A 22,489-nucleotide genomic window follows, 5' to 3' on the forward strand; every position below is an offset into this window, starting at 1 on the left:
GAAGCTTTTACTAGCGCATTGGTGAGATTTTTCTGATTAAAATGGTACCAAACACGATATATGTAGTTCGAATGGGGCGAGGTATGTTATGGGGCGCTGTGAAAAATCCAGGCGGGCGGCCGTCAAAATTTACGATTAGCGAAAAGGGACAATCTTCACATTCAGAATGAGAGAAGGACAGCATGACTGTAGTGCGTCTCACTCAGCGTTCGGGCGTTGTTGCCTTTTCCGCTTGCCTTCGCAGCACAGTTCGAGTGACGTAATCAAGCTGACGCTTGATTCTGGTTACGATACCAGATCGGCAGCCTTTTTAGTTTGTCGCCACCTTATAACTACTAACTGAATTAAATTTGTCACGTGACTTGCTCTGTATTATCCAGATAATGGCGGAACTCGTCTGTGGGAATGCAATCGCAATTTTTCGATTTTCGTCCTTATATGAGAATATTTGAGGCTGGGTCCAGATTTGAACCCTATAGAACACGTATGGCACATAATGGGTCGTAGGTTGAGAAATTTAGCAAGACAATATGTCAATCTCTAAGACTTGTCACAAGTCGTAATACAAATTTGGAATGACATTCCACAGGAAGAAATTAGGTCTTGCATTAATATGAGGAATCAGCTGTAAGCAGTAATTCAACAACGCAGAGGAAACACGCCTTATTAAAATTTAAACACACACACACACACACCAAAAAACGGTTCTTTTCAGGGCCATATGATGTGCAAAATCCGACCGGCAACCTCCGCGTGGTGCACATCGAGTAATGCCAATGCCAGCGATATATGACATAAATGCAAGGGTTATTTTAAAGTGTTGTATCTTTGCAAACAAAAATGGCAGCGACTTTTATCTTGTTTAGAAATTGAAGAGGAAGGTTCGTACTTTATGTTTCTGCAAACAGTATCCCCGAAAAAAAATGTAGCACGTCCATGCAATGCGTCAAACTTGGTAATTTTCAACATAACAAACATTCCCCCACATTTAAGGTGTTACAGTGGTAGAGATGCATCACACCTAAAATCGAACTATAGTATCTTACAGTAGAGATTTCAAGCTTTAATTTAAAAAAAAGAACATAATTTTATTATGATTTTTCGCAGAGTTACCGTCAGACAAAGTTGGTCAATTTTTGCCTAAAATTTTTCTATGCCATATTTTTTTTGAGCAGTGTATTTGCAGCCGAGGGATCGGTGAAAAGTGTACGATATTCAAACGGTATCGATCGATAAAGTGTTAAAATTCTAAAGGATACGCAATGTAAAGGATCCGTGGTATCCTATTGCGATATAAATACATTGTTTGGTATAGTTAACCATAGTAGATTCTGAAATAGGATACCATAAATGCAGGAAGTCGATTGTATTTTGATTACATTCCGTATCCTTTAAAGTTTTAATATTTGTTTGACATAAAAGACTACATTTTTCAGCTAACGGCCATACGATTTAGGATTATACCGGTTCCCGTCTGATCACCGAAGTCAAGCTAATTTCGGCGCGGATAGTACTTAGATAGGTGACTGCTTGGGAATTCCGCGTGCAGTTAGCATTTGTTTTGTTTTTTTTGAACTAAATAATTTCACCACTATTAGACAAAATTTTCTTCTATTTCATTTCAAACATTTTTGTTGGAAAAGTGATGTATGTTTTTGAATGTTTGTAGTATGTGGTTGGTATGCGTGTTTTTCTATTGTTTGAGTGTAAGAGATTGGCAAGTGTGTTTTCTGTTAGATAGAAGTTAGAAATGGAGTTAAATGTTCGCACGTGTATCCATTAATATGAAGAATACGTTTTTGTTCAAATCATCTTAATTTTCACATTAAATATATATATATAAAACTTTATATTCTCAGTATCTTTTTCTTAACAATTTTGTACAAATTTTCGAACTCATTTTGATTATGTATAGCGTATTATAGTCGGCTGAACTTGACTAATCATGTTTTCAGTTGAAAAATCGCGATTTTTGCTAATTTCAATTGTTTAACTCCTGGACGCGTTGATCAATCTTGATGAAATTCTCCGAGTTTATACGTATAACTTACTTGGATCTATCTGATTTATATTTTCAATTTTCATTACAGGTTCAGATAAAAACGTAAAATTGACAATGAGAATCGAACTGCCTGAAATGTGTGTTTATTACGTCCGAGGTTATCAGTCGTGTGATAAAGAGAAATAACGATACAGCGATGCGTTATTCGTATAACCAAACGATAAAAATTAGGCATCATAGCAAACGAGAACAATTCAGTTGCGTTTTCAATATTGAAGAAAGCGGTTCTATCTGACGTATCTAATTTCTCCTCTCTCGATGCCACAACTCGATGGTTGAAAAGCACTAGTTTAGATTACAACACATGCAAAGGCTGATGCCATTTATGCTATGGGCCGTGGACCCATGTTTTCTTTATCAAAATTTCGGTACAAACTTGCTATAGGATGAAAGGTCTTGTTGTTCCGATTACAATGATGTATATCATTAGTGTGACCGGCTTATCGTTCCAGAAAAAATAGGGTTTAAAGGTTCCAGTAATTCATTCCAAATTCCGAAGGTTTCCATTAATTCACATCATATTCCGATAGATGGCACCACGATCGAGACGGATGTGGCGACACCTACTTCCGGTGAGCCGTCCCGTCGGAGAGTGCATTTCCGGCTACCGCAGCGCACTCTTTAATAGTAGGAAAAGCGGGAAAATGCGTTTCCCCTGCCACGTCAAGCGTTGGCGTGGGTCATTCTTGTTCTTGGACTCATAGCGTATGGTAGAGACGTTTTTATCTCCAAGTTTTAGCAGAGATATTTGGTTCTATAATTAAATAAACTTATGTGTATAATTATCAATAGTTTATTTTGAAATTGATTAATTTTAAATAAAAGACTCATTTTTCGTTTGTGTGCAATCAAATGATGTGAAAAATTTTATTTTTCCTCGAGACTTTATATTATCAGTTGGTACTGTAGAGGCCACGTTTTACCGCATCTAGCAAAGGCCCCTACACGGATATGGAGTCTTAATCCATATTAAAGATTAAAGTTTAAACATTCGGATATATAAATATAAATGATTTATTGAAATTGGAACTTAGAAAAGGTTGACATGTCTTTACAGTTTGATGGATGTGGAAGAAATGAATGTACAGAAAAGCTATTCGAATTTTGTTTATGAAAATAAATGATTGGCGAGAATGCTTGGTAAAGGCGGCATTAATAAATTCTCCTGAAGGTGTTTTCTTCATTACCGACTTCGACGCCGGCCGCCACACGGATGTGGGGTGATGGTAATGCGGAACGTGTGTCGGTATCAATCCCACTGTTGGTAATGGCGTGCTCTTCTTACCTCCAGCTCACTTCACGCATATGATCGTACACGGCTGATCCGCAGAGTTCTCGGAATAGATCAAAGAATTTAAATCAAGCTTTTAGAGCTTTCATAACACGTATAATATAAAATAACAAGAAGAACAACAAAAGTTATTACAGCCGAAAAGATGAAGGCGTCCAAACGCGTAACTCTACTATCTAGGCTTAAAACAGTTTCAATAAAACACAAATTGGAAATAACTGAAAATCGTCCACGCGAACACTAAACACACTATTTTAAAAGGAAATTCAACTAGTGGAAATACAGCACAAGGGATGCGAACCAGAAATTCTCGCGGCTCGGATTTAAACGTCGCGTTTCAATGCCGGAGGATGAAGAAGACAATTGCAAATCAGGGCAACCGAATAAAAATTAATAAACAATTTGAAATCGAGCGCAGGGAGCGGAAACGCTCAGGCGACGCTACACGGAATTAACGGAAACTATTGGAATTTGGAATGAATTAATAAAACCTTTAAAGCCCATTTTCTCTGGAACGATAAGCCGATCCCACTAATGATATACATCATTGTAATCGGGATGACGAGACCTTTCATATCCTATACTAAATTTGTACCGAAATTTTGGTGAAGAAAAAATGGATCCATGAGTGGCATCACCCTTTGAACAAATTTAATCGAAACTACTTTTATACCTGCGTATAAAACGTATAGGGTTCCTCTTGATTTATTTTATAAAATCTGTAGCTTCCCGATTGTGTATTATTTTTGGAACACACTGTAGATGTTGAAAAGCATAGGTAAGTTCACCGTTCCTTGTTGGAGCCCGTTTTCCACCCGAAAGGATTTCGAGGATTTGGGCTGACTAGTCGTTACGTAAAAATGTTTATTGAGTGTCGTTTCCTAAATCGCTTTTACGAGTTGCGGGAGGACTTTTTTCGTGGATTTGTAGAAAAGTTCATCGAACCATACAGTACTAAAGATTTTTTCTGAATTTATGAATAGAGTGCCAACACAATTCCCGGCATTTCTGACCCAGTGAATGTTTTATTTGAATTATTGTGCTTCGTTATATACTGCGTAAATTGCATTGTGTTTGCAATTTAAAGCAAGGTTGAAATTCTGCGAAAATATTAGCATTACAGAAAATGTTTATGGCATCGTTTATTACCGTTGTAAATATTTCGTTAAGTCTATTGCTGGGTTGGCTGTTTTCCATGTTTGTAAAAAATAAGTGAGGTTCACACAGTTGCTAAATGTAATTGTATATTTGATTATGTAGTTTACTGCCCAGGTTTTAAGTGAAATTTACTTAGGATGTTGTTAAAGCTTGAGGATTTTTTTATGTACTTTTTTATTTGCATTCTTAATTATTGATAGGAAGTAAAATAGTTTGAAGAAATAGTCCCATATGGATGCTATTCTACAAGAAAGCGTTAACCCATTTACCTAATTGCAATTTTGCAAAAAAGGTTTCTGCAGTTCAGAATAATTTGTTTTGCTTTTATAACAATCTTTAATGCAACGTCGTTTAATCATGATTTTGATTCATTATTGATTTATTCATAATTATGAAGAGTACATTATATTGTATTAATGTAATTTTATTTTTTACATAAAACTCAATAGCTTATATTAAGTAGCTTTTTTTTTACGTAAACTTGTGTATTTGGGGTTTCGATTTAATATTCGGATTGATTTGAATTGGAATTTGTCGCTACTTCTGGAGTTTCGTAATCTATTGCTATTGAAATATGTGAACTTAAATAATTTATAGTTGTTTGCTTTTTTTAACAGGCACTAAAACTATTAAAGGGGTTAAAATGACCAAAGGGTTTATAAATTTATTAAAGTGTTTTTGCTGAAACCTGAGTTGAATTTTGTTGAGATAAAGAATTATTATACATGCTGGTTTAAGTTTTATTATTTACCTATTTAATTTGTTATTTTATTTTCAATTCAAAAATCAGTGTACAGTATTCACTTTGACGCACTTGAACTACCAGAGCCCAGATATCATCACGATGGGTTATATGAAAACACAAATTTGGGGATTCTTTATTGTAATTTATTTACAGCAATTTATATACCTCAATAAGAGGTAAATACATATTTGAGAATGTGGAACGGATACTTATTTTAAACGATTTTTCATGGTCTTTTCGTAGAACCAATTATCCGCGTAAACGAAGGGATTACTGTACGTTGAACTTCGGTAGTTCTAGTATTAATTATATCAGTTTTCTATCACTTACTTAGAACAGTAACGTCGACCTGTTCGATTAAATGTTTCCTGAATTTATCTCAAACTATTTTATGCAGATCGTACTTTATTAGAGATGATACTATGTCGATAATTAAGTAGTCTAGTGTGTTTATTAATATGCTCATATTGCAAACTCTATAATCATTATCAGGTTCAAAAGAATTTAATTATCTATCGCCTAGTAGGTTGTGGAATTTGATACGATCATTAGCGCGACAACGGTCGATAAAGGATCCCATTTTACAGAAGGAGGGGACTCCTATATATATTGAGTAGTCGTAATCTATATTTCATTTGGTTTCTAGTGATTCATTTTTCTAAGGTGATCCCATAATTATTGTTTAAAGTGTTATCCCACTATTGCATTTAAGACTTAGCTAGCATAGAAATGGTTTGGATTTAACAGCTTTAGAGATTTTCAACAGACTTTCCAATTCTAGTAAATTCTTTTTTACCTGTGATTGTTGCATATAACATACAGATATTATAAATGATTTATAATTACAGCCATGGGTGAATAAAGGTTTTATGCAATATTTAAAAAAATTTCTTTGATGTGATAATACTTGCAAAATAGTACTATATTTTTCTAATATCTTTAGTTTTTTCTATTCTTATGATAACTTTAAATTTTCAAAAGGTAATAATAGCTTTATCTTTTAAAAATTTGAATTTTTGCCAATTTTTTTCTGTAATAACTGAAACCGTTACGTTTCTGCAACTTTTTACATAAATTAAAATATATATAAAAATTTTTCCGTTAAAAAATATTAGAAAGTAAGGGACTTTACTAATTACTCCTGTATAAAAAGTACTTCTACAAAGTTTTATATTTTCATGAATTTTAATCGAATTTGCTTCAAACTTTGAAAAAATATTCTTAAGATGAGTTGCTTGAAAAGAATGTCATTTTCTCAAAATTCTAATTATAAGTGCACATAACACCTTAAGATAGAAATGATCTCCTTAATCATTACTATCACTAACAATATAATTTTATAGTTACTTAACCCTTTTGATGTTTATGTCGAGTATACTTGTCATGGAGAAAATAATTTGTTTTACTAGTAAAATTTAGATAAAATAAGAAACATATTCGTAATTTTAATACATTTTAGAATAATAATGAACCAAATATTAATAAACAAAGCACGACAATAAAAAAACAATGAAAAAGAATTAGAATATACAATGACAGATTTCAATATTCTAATCAGTAACTTTTAGCGATTGCTTTTAATTCATTATTAAACAAATTTACCTACAATTCTGTAAATAATAATGATATCAATTTTTAAACAATAAAAATATAATTTTTCCAAAAACAGCAAATAGAAAAATTTGTAATTCTGTTATAATTTATTTCAATTTTACTCTGCTTTTGTCCAGTATACTCGTCACCGTTTAAAAATAATTATGCACACAAGTTCACATTTCAAAAATTAAATAAAACACTTAAAGGGTTAACAAGCATTCGTCTATTCCAGTATTAATATTCCAGTTGTAAATCTTTCGATCTGCTTTACTTCAAATAATAATTAATTTGTGACAAGTCACCTTTACCCACTCGTCTATTCAATTATTCTGTAGTCTAATTTTTAGTAGTTATTGTTTTCAAATGAATGTTTCTTTTGATACTGTTCGGTTAAATAAAAATAAATATTGTATGCTTTTAATTATTATTATTATGTTTGGTCCTTCACTTTGTTCTATATTTAACCTGTTTACTTTTAGTATTTACATACATGTACGTATATGTTATCATTCAAGTAACGAATAGTTCAAATGAAATCATATTTGTATTCATTTTAGATGACTAGAAAAACTGTATCTGACTGTTAATAATATTCTCATGAACTTATACTGAAAAGCGACAAATTTTTTATTTTTATTATAAAATTGCTCACTCTTTGTACTTATCCTATACTTCTCAATAGCTAGAGAAACAAAGTGGAAATGCAGTACGGGTGCGACTGTCGCAATAGTTTGGAAAACATTGTATTGGAATACCTGAATGCTGGAGTTTTCGCTGCAGCGTTATATTGAAGTAATATATTGGTGTAACTAGAGGCTAGAGTGCCTCCCCCAGAAACCCAGAAAAGTGTAGACATATACTATTCTAGGATCTTAAAATTCTAAATTTCTAAAATTTAAAAATTTTAAGACTGAGGTTCTAAATTTTTTAATTCTAAGATTATGAGGTTCTAAAATTACAAGATTCACAAAATTATAAATTCGTAATATTCTACGACTCTAAATTTTTCATCTTCTAAAATTCAAAAATTTCGAAATTCCCATATTCCAAAATTCTAACATTTGACACTATTCATAATGCTAAGGAACCTTTTTTTTTTCGTGGGGGAAATCGTCCAAACACACCCCCAGCCCCCCTGCGGAGGGGCCGAGGGTAGTGTCGGATTTTTACCGGCTAAAAGCCCCATGGTTCCCCGCACTGGGCGTAAAGAACAACACCGGGACCCAACCACCCTTGGCGCATAGCGCCCCATCACGGGGGAGGGTCTAACCTTTGACCCTCCCCCTTAGTGCCAACTCCGCCGACGACGGGGGCCACACCCGGCTACTCCTCGGGCCGCGTGCAACGGGCCCCAACCCCGGCCACCCAGCGACTCCGCAAGAAGCCGCCGATCTGCGATCTCCTATTCCCCTGGGGGAGGCCGAAGCCTCCCCCCACTACATCTACCTTGGATGCTAAGAAACCTGGTCCATCCCATCCAAAAATCTTAGTTATCCCAATAAAGTAATACCTTCAAACATGTTAATAATAGAACCATTCGTTACACGTTTTCAACTACAGAAATCGTATTTACATTTTTTAACCATACAGTACCTATTTGTTTTTATGAGAACTAGAAAGAAAAAATTACTGAAAGTTTCTTTGTCGTCCCTCGTGGGTTTAAAATTTGTAAACCTTGCTTGACATAAATCAGAGGAAAACTGGAGGGAGGAGGGAATTTAAAAAAAATTAATTTATTTTACAAACTAAAAGTGCTTTCGCTACTATTTTAATTTTAGTAAATTGTAATACATCTTATGACACAGTCGATATGAACTTGATTGTTTAAGCTGCTATCAAATAAAAATGTTAATGAATAAACTGTAACCAAATTGCAAATCTTATAGAAGATGAATAAATAATATACTTTTGTTGAGGGTGAGTTATTCAAGACAAGTGACCCGAATAACTTTTACAATTTCAGGAGCGAAAAGAAGTGTTGAAACAAAAGTTGTATAGCTCCATGGGGTTCGTTACATGAATAACAAAACTTTGTCTCAGCTGGGCTTAAGAAACATAAAGGTCACCTTTATCTTTTCAAATGGAACCATATATCACTTTTTGTACATGTAGCTTCAAATTTTGTATAAAAATGTATTAACACTAGAAAAATGAGGGAACCTGGATTTTATATTTTGAGTTACAGAAATTACTGAGGTTAAAGTGTATGTTAATCTTTGTCATGATCAATATTGGATTATGGGAGATTAAATTACACAGTTTTACTTTAGAAAAACTAACTTTATTAAACGGAACGGAAAAACACGTCTAACGCTTCTGAGATTTTGACTGCAAGTGACTCGACTCCCATAAGAAAGCTGGGGTCCGCTTTTCTAAAGAAAAGCGTTTATGGCCCTGCCTGGCGATGCAGTCCCTTGACTTGGGTGACGAAATCCAGACACATCTGGTCGTCCTTCTATCGCCTTTGTTTAAATTGAACGTTAGGCATTTTTGCTTACAATATAGAAATATTATTCTAGAGTATCCTAAACAATATTTCAACAATCAAAAATTATTCTGTATCCTACTTTATGTTTTATCTTTTATTTATTTATTTTTCTACTTTATTTTCAATTCAAAAATAAATATTTTTCGAACGACGGTAGTTCTAGCCCTAGGGTATAATATTTTAAAGATCAACAATTCGTAGGTTATTGTAAATTCCGAGGGAAAAGGTTTTCTGTAAGAATTTGAAATACCTCAAGAATTATTGATGTTTTGTCATTGTACTATAATACTTTTTTACGCAGACTGTACCAAAGCATAGATTCAAATGAAAAAATAATGCATTTGTATTTCTCATTTTTTATGAAACTGCATATGTTTATTTATGTAAATGGATTTTTTGAAACATTTTATATAAAAAAAGCTGCAATGTTAAAAAATTAATAATTTTGGAGATATTACAAATTTTTATACAAAGTACTTCACTTTTTAATGTATCCCTTTCAAAATGAAGTATTCTTAAGCTTGCACAGAGTGCAATTAGTAATTTAAATTAAAATAAGCAATAATTTCATGTTTTAAAGCTATATTATAAATCTCTATTATCCACTTATAGTTATGTTTCGTATCAAGAATACAACACAATACCTATTAAATTATGTATAAATTACTATGACAATTATGTTTGGACGCATATATGAGTCCATAGTACTCCAAGAGTTAAATTATCGTATATCCTGTTGATTTTTTAAATAATACATTGTATTGTAGTACTTTTTATGTAGCATATTCTGAGAAATTGTCCATTTAAAAAGAAGATACATCAATCAATTTTAATAAATGAGCGCTTTCAAATCTTCTGAAACACCTGTACACGAGAAAAATTTTTCTTTCACCATGAAATAACTTTCATAACTATTTCCATCTTTTGTTTTAAGGATTACTTTCTATCCCTACCACGAAGACCCTATCCCTACCGTAGACAGGGTGTCTTATTTGAACTCTTATTTCTATTATAATTACATCCTGAACCATTCGTTATGTCAAAGAATGTTTGAAGTAGAACTTACTTTGTTTCGAAAGGAAAATCTTACAGTGATTATAAATCTTATAAGACGTCCCCGAGATTTCAAGATTACATTTCTCTTTTTAAGTGGGATTGTATGTATATATACCATTTCTTTTACATAGATTGATTCCCTGAAATATTGTGTGTAAATGGTAGTATGGTAGGATTCCAAAAATACTTGAAATGTTTTGAATTCAAACCATAGGCATTTTATATAAAATTTAATTCTTCAACCATTGTTTTGCCAAACTTACAAAACAATGTATAATTTTTAAATTAAAGAATTTCATATAAAACGACAGTGTAAAATTTAGAAAATGAAAACAATATAAAAATCAGAATTAGATTAAAACTGTGCTTCTCTCCATGGTCCGTCCTCCGGGGATTAAAATATCTCCCATGTTATTGATTTTTTTTTATATTTTACCCTAATACTTTTTCATACTAAATGATTAGAATAATAATCAATCTATATTCGAAACTAAACATGGAGTTGCGTGTTAAAAAATATTTGCATTTACTTATTTTTGCATAGCTTAAATGGATAAAACAATCTACGAACAAATATATTAAAGTATCAAATGCTTAAATTTTAACACAAAACATGTCATTTAACTTAACACTTTTTACACAAAATATTCCAAAAAATAAGTACACAGTTCCACTAAAAAGGGAGTACCTCCACCTAGACAAGATTTGTCACCATTATAAGACGTCCCTCTAAAAATAAACTAAATTCCACTTAAAACATTTTTCGGAATAATGAATAGTTTGAGAAATAATTGTGTCGAAAGATCGAAATGGACCTCCTATATTTCACCACTCTAAAGTAAGATTTCTAGATCCACTCCTGGTTTAAATCCTTATTGATTCTAAAAAATTGAAAAAGAATTTTGTATTATACTGTAGTAAAAACTACTTGTAACATTTCTTGTTATCCATCCTGTGCTGTAATTTAAGAAAAACAACATTATTTATACTTCAATTATAATTTGACATCATGCTAATAATGTTTTATTTATTTACAACGTTACTTTAGACTTTAGACCCTTGTCTCTCCTACTAATAATGTTTTTCACACTTATAATTTAATACACTATAAAAAGATATCAGTTTCGTTACTTATCTTTATGAAAATATCTTCCTATATAATTTAGTTTATAAAAGTAATTTTAATACATGTAGCTAGTTGTTTAGTTGGTATTTAATGCTTTACCTTTACGGAATACTTATTCCCTGTCTGTCAACACTTTCCCTAGAGTGTCGCTTCAAAAAGATTGAATTTTTTTTATTGCATTTACTTAAAGCTTAACTTCTTAAAAATAGTATTCCAAAGTATTATAGCTGGTAGTATTATTTTTATGAACTAAAATTGTGTATATAAAATTGTAAACACGATAATATAATTTTCCGTCGACCTAAAACTTTTTTTCATTCGTTTAAAACAACAAATTTGAGGCACAAATTATCTTAAAAATAGAAAGAAAAAATAAAAACGGTATAATTTTTTAAATTTTCAATATTTTTCCACCCTTCTAAGGCTAACTGTATACGCTATTACTTAATATTTATGGTTGAGAAAATGTTAGTATATTCCTTAAACTTTTTTTTTCGGTTTTTCATTTGAGAAATTCTCAAAGATTATTCTGTTCAAACAGATACTTATTACTATTCTGATTTCCAGCAGGTAATAAACGTTCGTAATTGAAAGATCGAACGTGGTTAGTAATGATTTCATTCTAGTAAACATAAAGGCATATACATAGATAGGTGGTAGGATCGTGGATCGTTAGCGAAGTGGATCATTCAGTTTCGATCAGTAAAAGCTAGGGTCGAGGACGTTGAGAGGGTGGTCGCGGGGAATCACGTGGGAGGGTGGGTTTTGGCATGGTAGAACGTGTTGGTGCAGTAGGGGAAAATGGATCGGAATGGGAGAATGGGTGTTCTCTCTCTCTCGAGTGTTCGGTCGTTGGGAGCAGCGAGGCGGGTAGTCAGTGTACCGTCAGCCTTCACGTCGCCGTGACGTTCTTCTGTTTCGTCTTGTCCTTCTCGTTTCACCCTTGCAGTTTGTTCACCGACTTTGTCACCGTTTCACCCGTTTACTTATTCATTCGATTTCTTACAAATATCAAACGTCTTCACCTTTCATTAATTAACCGAGATTCAATGGCTTCTTTTATACTTCTATGTGCTACCGTGGTAATCTAACAGTGCTAATCAGGAACGATTAAAGACACTTTAAAAGTTTTCCTATTGCGAATAGAAAGTGATCGAAGATACAAGTGAAGAAACATTAGAGTGAGAAATAAGTTATCTGAAAATCTTAAGCCTACAAAATTAATAAGTTTATTAATTAATTCTGGTCACCTTTAGAAAAATAGGTATGTATTTAGATATAAACTCTTAATGACATTTATGCATGTATTCTGAAAGATAATATTTTTACATTTCAATGTCGGTTACATACAAAATTATATTTATTACGTTTCTCTCATTCATTACTATTTGCAACGTGGTTAGTAGGTCATCTACACTAGTATCTACAATTAAACATAGTTTCGCGAAAGAAAGTTTCGTTTTTGAAATTAAAAAGCTTTATAATTTTAGTAACAGATGAAATAAGAGTTTCTTTAATTTTGTAACAAAAATGTGATTGTAAAATATCACACCTCAATTACAGTTGAATAGAAATAAAATATATTTATTTTAACATACAAAATAAAAGGTGCTTTAGGGGAAGTTATTGTGTTCCGAGAGGAAAATTAGGCTACGGAAGTGAAGGATATTTCAAGGTCATATCTCTCAAAACTTCAAACCGACCTTCTTTTAAATGTAACTCCATGTTCTTTTTTACATAAATGGATTCTTTGAAACATTTTACATTAGGATGGAATATTAAAAAAGTTATCAATTTGTTTCATGTGTTTCACTTTTTAATTTAAAATATTCTTTTAACTGTTGTTTGCTCTAATATTATTGTATATCCGAATATCTTTTCACGTAGAATGTTTCAAAAAATCGACCTATATACGAAAAAGCAGTTGCATTTAAAAAGTAAATATCACCGTGAAATCTTGAAAGACATGACCTTCAGACAAGTTTTATCTTCGTAGCCAAATTTCTTTTCTGAAGTATAATAAACTTGCCCTGATAATGTTTTCATTTTGTATTTTTTTGACAAATAATGAGATAGTTCAGGATAACAAAATTACATCAGACATTCGAGACATCTTATTCAAAGCTGAGAGTTTAATAAGTTTCGTAGGGAGTAGGTACAAGAGAAATTATGAATTTACTAATTGTTAGTATCTATGAACTTATGGTGAGTCTCTTAGATGTTTTATTACAAATAGTTTATCTATGAATCATTCTTGTTTGATTCAGTAAAAGGATAAAAGTTGTTACAAAATCATAAAATAAAACTTAGTTTCAATTGGACACTACTTTTCAATACAGTGTTAACCCATGAAAATTCAAAAATTGATATTTTAATATAATTTTTTTTTTTAAACTATCAAAAAAGATATTTTTGTACTTTTATTCAAGTTGTTTACACTTGAGTTGAAAAAAATATAATTGAGAAAAAATATGTTCCGCTATGTTCCATCATCCGTTATCAATAACATGTTAACTTATGAGATTGTCATTAAAATTTACATTCAATAAACAAGTAATTTTAGTAATTTTGCAATAAAATGTACGGTTAATTAAAAAGATGTTTTATAACATCTAATAAATAAATGCATCAAAATTATACTTGAACAACATTTCGTTAATCTCCAAATTAAATATTGTTATAAAAATTAAATGAAAGAAATCATTCTAAACTTCTAAAACGTTTAACGCAAAATGGCAATTATGTTGGCTAACGTTGTATTGCATAACAGTGACCAATTACAAAAAGAGAACTCTAATTGCAATATGATGGAATTTAATCCAGCATTCACAATCGTACAAGATATACAATGTAACATAAGTATAAAATAACGTAGAAATATTATATGTAACAACTTTAATTGTATATTGTAAAAATGCCCTTATCACTAGTTACTATAATAATTAATAACTAATTATTGTAAATCTTTGTGTATCGATTACTAAAAATCATTTTTCTCCATCACTCTCACTTTCTAAGAAATTTAATTTTGGATAAAAGAGCCGAATTTTCAAATTAAACAATTTTTTATACTTTAGTTGTAAAAATTATACAAATTCTTCCTCTAAGAATTTTCTGAAATAAAATCATATTTTTAAAGCATTGTAAGTTTTTAAATGTGTTTAAACAATCTTTAAAGCGAACGAGATACTCATTATCTGTCAGTTTTTCTCGAATATTAATTACTTTTTTTTAAATATTATTCATTTTGAAAATTTCTGTGGAGTACAAGGAATTACTACTAGTTCTCAACCATCAATGGTCTCTCGACATCTCTCTCAGACTCTTAGCGCCAACGTCAAGCATCGTTGGCGTTGATGATCACTGGCAACACCTCACGTCTCTCGGAATTACTTTACTTTGCAATTGAAAACAAAATCTATTGTACTTTGCAGTCTGTTTATGTTTCAGACTTCCAATTTTTAAAATAAACTATTATTCTCGTTTGAAAATTCAAAATTGTTATATTAAGTATACAGGAAAATAAACATACTAGAAAGATATAGTGTTATCCAGGGCGTATTATTAATAAAAAAAATCACATTTTAAAAAAATGTTACATGACACCTTTTTGCACTTGTGACATTACATGTTGTTTTAATTGCGAGATTCCATTCTAGAAAGAGAATTTATATAACTTTTACAGTTAAAGCAACAAGATTTTTTAAACTGGATATTTGACATTATTTTCTTTCAAAATTACAGTTTGCAAAAACTGAAGATGGTGGAGAAAAACGGTTTTAGGATTTGTTATTAGTGCATAAAGTCTACAATAATTAGTTATTGATTATTGTAAATTATGTAAACAATTAAATTTCGTTGTTTAATGTAAGAGCAAAGTAGCTTCATTTTAAAATTCTAAAATTCCGAAATTCCGAAATTCCAAAATTCTAAGATTTGACACTGTTAATAAAGCTAATGGACCTGGCCAACCCCATTCAAAGACCCTAATTACTCCGATGCACATACATTGTGAATCGCTAATGGAGCGAAGGTTAGAAAAGAGATCATTTTGTCTTGTTGCTGTTTGAAAACTTTTAACAATGCATAGAATTGATGTATTTCTCGTCTCTGTTATTATTTTACCGTCCTCATATTTTTATTGTTGTTGCAGCTAACATATTTCTTTATCAGATTCATAAATATTTGTAATGTTATGTGACTTTCTTTAAAAAGCAAAATGGTATGTTTTTAACTTGGAGAAAATCCTCAATGTGGTCCATATTAGAGTACCTATACCATATTAAGTATAATTTATGTTCTTTTAATATTAGCTCGATATGAAAGTTCAGAATTTCAAAAATATAAGACTGCTTTTAAATCAAGCGTAAATATACGACTGAATAACCATATCAAAACTTAATTTGAACAAGGTTGTAACTTTTGTTACAGTATTTTACAACTGTAATACAAACGTATCAAAGAAATCTTATTTTTCTGTCTAAAATGAAACATCGGAACTCTACATTTCCTAACTTTTGATTTTAAAAACATTATATTTTGAATTAAAGAAAATATAAATCATTTAAAAATACTCAAAAAGAAATAGGAATAAATCTGTACTTCAGTTGTTGTTGTACTAACAGAGATAAATAGCAGATATAAAACGTAAATCGAAAAGATTGTAAAAAAGTTGTCAAAAAATTGTGAATCGGTGTCCTGTAAACCTAGAGTAAACTAAGTGTAATGCTGCCCATATCAGGTGTCGACAATAAAATCCTTTTCATTTGTTGCGAGGGATTTTGTAAGAATGATGTTCAAAAAAGGAAATGGTATTCCATAGTTGGTCATTTTTCTTTTGTACTTGCTGTCTACCTGCTGTAATAGTGGCAATATAAATCGAAGTAACTTTTCTAAAAAATTGAACTGAGTATTTGAAAGGGTGCCTGGAAGAAGGACGTAAGTTACAAACTTTCCAAAAGTTGCTTTCCATGGAAAAAGAATAGAATGTATTGTAAAACACGCTTTTCCAAAGTTTTTGGTACTTGAAAATATAGCAATAAATGAGCAATAAATTGTTTTTAAATTTTATAAAAATGTAACATACGACCGTCTTCCAGGAACGACAAAATGTTACGACTTATGTTTGTAGAACTTTTTATAAGAACAAAATAGAGGGATAAATCTCCTTTTCGTGGTGAAAGCTAAGATATTGCAGGATAAAGGACAAATATAGAGAGAATCTAAAATCAATGTTAAAGTTGATCTTTTTGAAGAAAATTGCGGTTTTTCTGTTATAATACGAGGTTGAACTTTTTCATTAGCCTGTGACATATTATTTTATACAGATTCTGACCACAGAATTTCATTAGCTTTTTAAGATTGTGAAAAAAAATGCAATTCAACTTCCTTGTTCATAAGTGAAAAGTTTCACACAGTTTCATGAGCATGGTAGTCAGGTATCCATCCACCAATGAGCGTTATTTAAAACCCTCTAACCGATTTTAACTTTCTTTTTGATTTATTTGAGATAACTGCACGTTGAGTTCTTTGAACTGAATATTGGAATTTGTGTGCCAAGTATAAAAACATCCGATCGGTGGAATTAAACAGAATGCACAAACCTGGGTAAAATCTATTACCAGTACCTAACTTCGGAATAGTTTAATTACCGGTAGAGAACGGTCAATCGACTTTTAAGTCGAATCTGTAAAGATTTAAAGATATTTTGCAAGGATCATACAAAATTTGGAGCTCAGTCACGAAAGGGTGAGTTGTATATAATAATACAAACTAAAAATATCCAAAATATACGAAATATCGGTTCGACTGGCTTTATACAGTAAAGGCTGAGGTATGAGTGTTGAGTATGCATGGAAGTTTCGCTTTCGCATTAGATATTCTATTACTGTTCGTACTTCATATGAATAAATATAGTACACGAGTTTAAACTAGATGTTTCCAATCGAATTTATGTAACTGATCTAGAGAATCCTACAAAGAGAAGAATATACAATTAGATGTAACGGAATTTGTTGAAGAGATGTATGTAAATTGGAAAAAGTGATCACTTACGTTATTTCCTACACAAATGGAAATATAACTGTAAAAAAATGTGTACAATGAAGTTCTCTTACTTGATTACTCTGGAACCTGCAATTTTTTATAGTAATAATCAGCAGATAATATTAATATGTTGATTGCCATAATGAAAATGGGCATTTGTTGTAGGACGTATTGAAACTCTGGTTATTAAGAATAGGAACAGTTAATTTTCAAATTTCAAAACTTAATTATTTGTACGATAGAAATATTATTTAAAATGTTTTTCTGTTGTTTTCTTTTCATTATTCAGGCATGTGTAATTTGCGACGCCGGTCACTGGTGACCCCCATGGCATTAAACGTGTTAAACAAGATAAAAAATGTTCATTACTGAACTCAATTTATTACAAACAATTATGACAATTGTGATCTACATTCACTGCAACAATATGTTTTGAAATGAAAGGCGGTAAGATCTACTTAAGAGAAAAGATAATTTTCATAGATAATTCTATTCATTATGAAAATATAGTAATAGTATAAGAGAGAAAAATCAACAGTTTAAGAAAAGTGCTTCTGTTATGAGGCCTGCTTCAAATTAAGATTGGAAATTAAAATTCTTGTTTAAAATTAAAAAGTTATTTATGTTTTGTCTTTTTAAGATAATTTATAGCCTTACTATGATCATAGGCCCATCTGTAGTTCTTTTTACACTGACTGAATCCAACAAGGTCATTAAAATAGAGATACCAATAAAATAAACATTCTGTGTCGTCATTCAATTCTAATTTTCCTTATCTTTCTAATTACCAATTTGCTTCACTTTCGAATTTTCATCAGATTCGGAAAGAAGAAGTAAATTAATCTAAGAACACGTTATTATTATTTCGTTTAAATAATAATACAATTGGTTAATAATGATATAAATATCGAAACTCACAACGAAACTGATGAAATAATTTAATTTTAGTATTATATCAGTCTTTCTGGTAAGAGAATATAAAAATTTGCCATTAAGAAAAACACATAATATTTAATAACAATCGTTTTGCTAAAGACCTATCGACAAAGACTACTTAGAAAATTTAGACTGAATAACAAAAGAGAGAAGAAAAAAAAGTCGTTAGCAATGAAAAGATCCAAAATGTTTTTTTAACGGGAACAATCGGAAGAGATGCTCTACAAGATGCAAAAGGTTTCGTTCAGATTGGACCATCCATCTCGGAGTAATCGGGGAACATACATAAAAAAAAGAATAAAAAAAATATACATACTGATCGAATTGAGTAACCTCCTCCTTTTTCAAAGTCGGTTAAAAATGGATGCAATGCATTGAATATAAAGATTGGGCACATGAAGCCAAAACGTTCCTTATATTTTCTGCAATTGCGATACCGAATAATTGACTACAAATTTTACCTTCTTCCATTTATTATTATAATTTAAATCAGTAAATATTTTAGTTTTGTAAAGATAGATTTGTGTTCAATCGTTGTGTTTTTCGGTCTTCATTTTTGATCAATAACTTGGATATTACAGTAATGCTTCGAAATAAGCAAGTGGTCTCTGCTTCGAAATAAGCAAGTCGCTATCCCCTCTTCTTTGTTTGAAGTCGCCCGCAAAGTGAGAGGTACGAGAAACGAGTGAGAGGTCCATCAAAGCGCGAAGCCGATGTTTAGGGTAATAAATTTCACGCTCGACTGAGCAGTGACATCGGTTAGTAGAAGAAGGATGGAATATATATAATGCTTTCTCAGTCTGGTATATTTGCTTCGAAATAAAGCATAGTGCGAGAATGAGAGGGCATGTTATATTCTATCCTTGTCCAAAAAATAACATCGCTGCTCGGCCGATCACTTTATGATTTGCCGCTATCTCGGATCTCTCACTCGTTTCTCGCATTTTCTATCGTCCCGTTTCAAGAACAAAGTCAAACCGAATAGGTACCTGCTTCGAAATAAGCAACTGTTCGGTCCCGAGCCACTTGCTTATTTCGAAGCATTACTGTACTTGTTATACAACAAAACTGCAGTAACTCAATAATGCCAAGTAACTATGTTAGGTTTAATCTAAATATTTTTGTTGTAAGTGAAATAATTTTTACGTAACTGCATTCCAACTCATAAAATGAACAAAAGTAAATTTCATTTTAAGAAACACACGCAAAAATTTTCTATTACAACCAAAAGCTAAAACGTTTGTTAAATAAAGCAATGATACTTATCAAAAATGGTTCTTATGGGAGAGTATTTTACTCGTTGTAATACTAGATGTACAATCATTGTTAGATGTTAATACTATGTACGGGTTAAAATTATGGTATCTCATATTTCTACCCTATCTCATGTTCGTACCTTCTCCTCTACATTAATACTTTGCCTAAAGCAGTACAAGTAATTTATACATTTCCTGATATAATATGTTACCGACAATCCTAGCGTTTTTTAAATATGTGTATGAAATATCTGAATTATTTTAATATTAGGTATATACATTTTTCCTAGGCGTTATACGGATTTTGTAAAATAATTATTCTAAAAATTAGTAAAATAAAAAAAATCCTAAAAGATCTTGAATTAAAAATTTTAATTTAGGGGAAAATTAATATTGTTTATATCAAGATTTAGATCGATATTGCCTAGGCATTTCACACATTGCTTGTAACAGATACAAAATATGTATGGTGATTGGTCACCGTCTCGAGGAAATCAAATCTGTTTAATTTCCCACCGTAAGTGCTTCAATGTATTCGGAGATACACGCTGCCCATTCCGAATTTCTGGTATCATCAAACGTGTTAAATGTTGTTACAGCGAGTTAGAGATTCTATTCCGTCTTTTTGTTTTCGGTAGACAACACGCTATTGTGACTACCGTAATTTACGGCATGTATGTAGATGTCATGTGCAGCGCCGCTGGGTGCTTATGAGCTGCCTTTGTGCAAACTTTAGATCTCCCCTCTTCCTCAAAAGACAATGAAATTAAATGAAAAAGTAGATATTTTTATAATTATTAAAAATATTAGTTTGAATAAATGGAGATCAAATCGCTACTTGGCAATAATATTGGTACAATTCAAAATATGTAAACTTTAGAGAAGAGACTTTTTAAAATGTACATTTTTGAAAATACTAAATACAGGCCTTAATGACACTAGAACTACCGACAGAAAATTATATAGATAAGGGATGAAACATAATTTAATATATACATCCATTCTTTATCTCGACAGTAGTCAACATACATTTCAGCAAAAATATCTTGATAAAATTTATAAATTAAAATAAGAAACTTGAAACCAGTCATTTTGACTGGTTTGGTAGTTCTGGTGTTAATTATTATTATAGGAAAACTGATGGAATTACAAATATGCTGTTTTACATGATACTTAAAATTAAATCTCTAATAATAAAGTCTATATAGACTTTGCATGTAATAAGAACAGATTTGAAATTTTTTAACCTGTGCCACTATCGTTGTCAAACAACGAAATGCATTATATGGACATGTTACAAACATGCACCGTATTAAAACAAAGTTGGGTTCAAAGTTTAACGACATGTAATATTTCCTCATTAAAACAAACAGAAAGATGGCAATAAACATGGATGACGTCGTTTATTTCGAAGTTACAGAACATTGTCAACTGTGAAATTGTAACCGAATAAAAGAAAGATATGATGTCATTCATCAGCATTAAACAAAAGAATTTATAGTTTAAAAAAAAAAAGAGAATTTAAAAAAGAATTAAAAACGAAATTCTCTTTATAACATATGTTCGATACCGTCTCCTGTTCAATTTAACATCTCCTTTAACATGTTTATTCATAGAAGAACAAATTTGTTTTCTTTTATTTAAATTATTATTTATTTATTTCTGCAGGAATATTTAAATACAACCGTATCGTCACGATAGAAGCACTTCATCGTAATCTGTTTTGTGAAGCAGGATTTCAAAGGATTTTTGAAACTTTCTATCCGATAATCCGTATATTCACGATACCAAGTGTATCGAAACAAATATCTATAACGTGGAGTCTGCAATTGTTTACGAACCAATCATTCCATATTATCCCTTTACGAACATATTATCCTTTTACAGATTGGATATATTTCGGGTAAGACACTTCTAAATACGAATTTTATAAACATCAGAGGGTTGTACTATAGTGTCACATTTCTGGTATTTTTAACCCTTTCGAGTTCATCGTTTGTTGAACGTATTAAGTACAAAAAATTTCATTATATTATATTTACTATCTTTCTCACGTTTCCACGTATTACTTTAAAGTTAATCTATGAAATATTTTTTTTGATAAATTAAAGATGTTTTTTCGGTGAACATCGTGGGCCATCGGTGTGGCCTATGCGGACACTCAATGTTTCAATTACCACTTCATGCATCCCTTATGATAAACCGTAGATATATAACAATATTACAATCATTTAGCTTATTATTTTTTCTTCCAATATGTATAAGCAGGGCGTCTCATAACTCTTGCAACACCCGGAAATGGGGGGTTGCTGGGGTGATTCTGAACAACCTTTTCCTTTATCAAAATGTTGGTTAAAGCTTCGTTTTTGAATTATTAACGAAAAACACTGGCTCGCGAGCCACCAGTTAGCAATACCATGAAAGTCTTTTAACACGATGAAAAGGGGTGACAGCAACAGACCGTCAGCTGAAATAATCGGCTGAATCATATGTAACTATATGTAGTTGCCAATACTGATTGCACAAGGACACCAGTTTCCTTTCACCCTTATATGATAATGTCCTTCCAGAGTGCGGATCTAATTGAAAACCACTCTCTAGTCGTATTAAAAATATTATTTTCTCCGTGGATTTCAGAGTGAAATTTCACATTTCCAGCAAAATTTTCAGCTGCTTCATTTACTATATTTCATTTAAATAGTTATTCTAATGTCGAGTAACATACTTCAT

The 22,489-nt window shown here is 31.3% G+C and overlaps 1 protein-coding gene and 1 pseudogene across 1 annotated transcript in view; both read left to right on the forward strand.

Moving 5' to 3' along the window:
- Window positions 1-1,435: 1,435 nt before the first annotated feature.
- LOC143305623 (5S ribosomal RNA) lies at window positions 1,436-1,555 on the forward strand (annotated as a pseudogene).
- Window positions 1,556-12,400: 10,845 nt separating this feature from the next.
- LOC117610861 (trace amine-associated receptor 1) overlaps window positions 12,401-22,489 on the forward strand; it is a 274,562-nt gene continuing 264,473 nt past the window's right edge. The window contains exon 1 of the mRNA XM_076689710.1: window positions 12,401-12,786. The gene's annotated coding sequence lies outside the window, so the exon portion shown is untranslated. The remainder of the gene's footprint in view (window positions 12,787-22,489) is intronic.

This window comes from Osmia lignaria, chromosome 8, assembly GCF_051020975.1.
Source record: "Osmia lignaria lignaria isolate PbOS001 chromosome 8, iyOsmLign1, whole genome shotgun sequence".
NCBI lineage: Eukaryota > Metazoa > Arthropoda > Insecta > Hymenoptera > Megachilidae > Osmia > Osmia lignaria.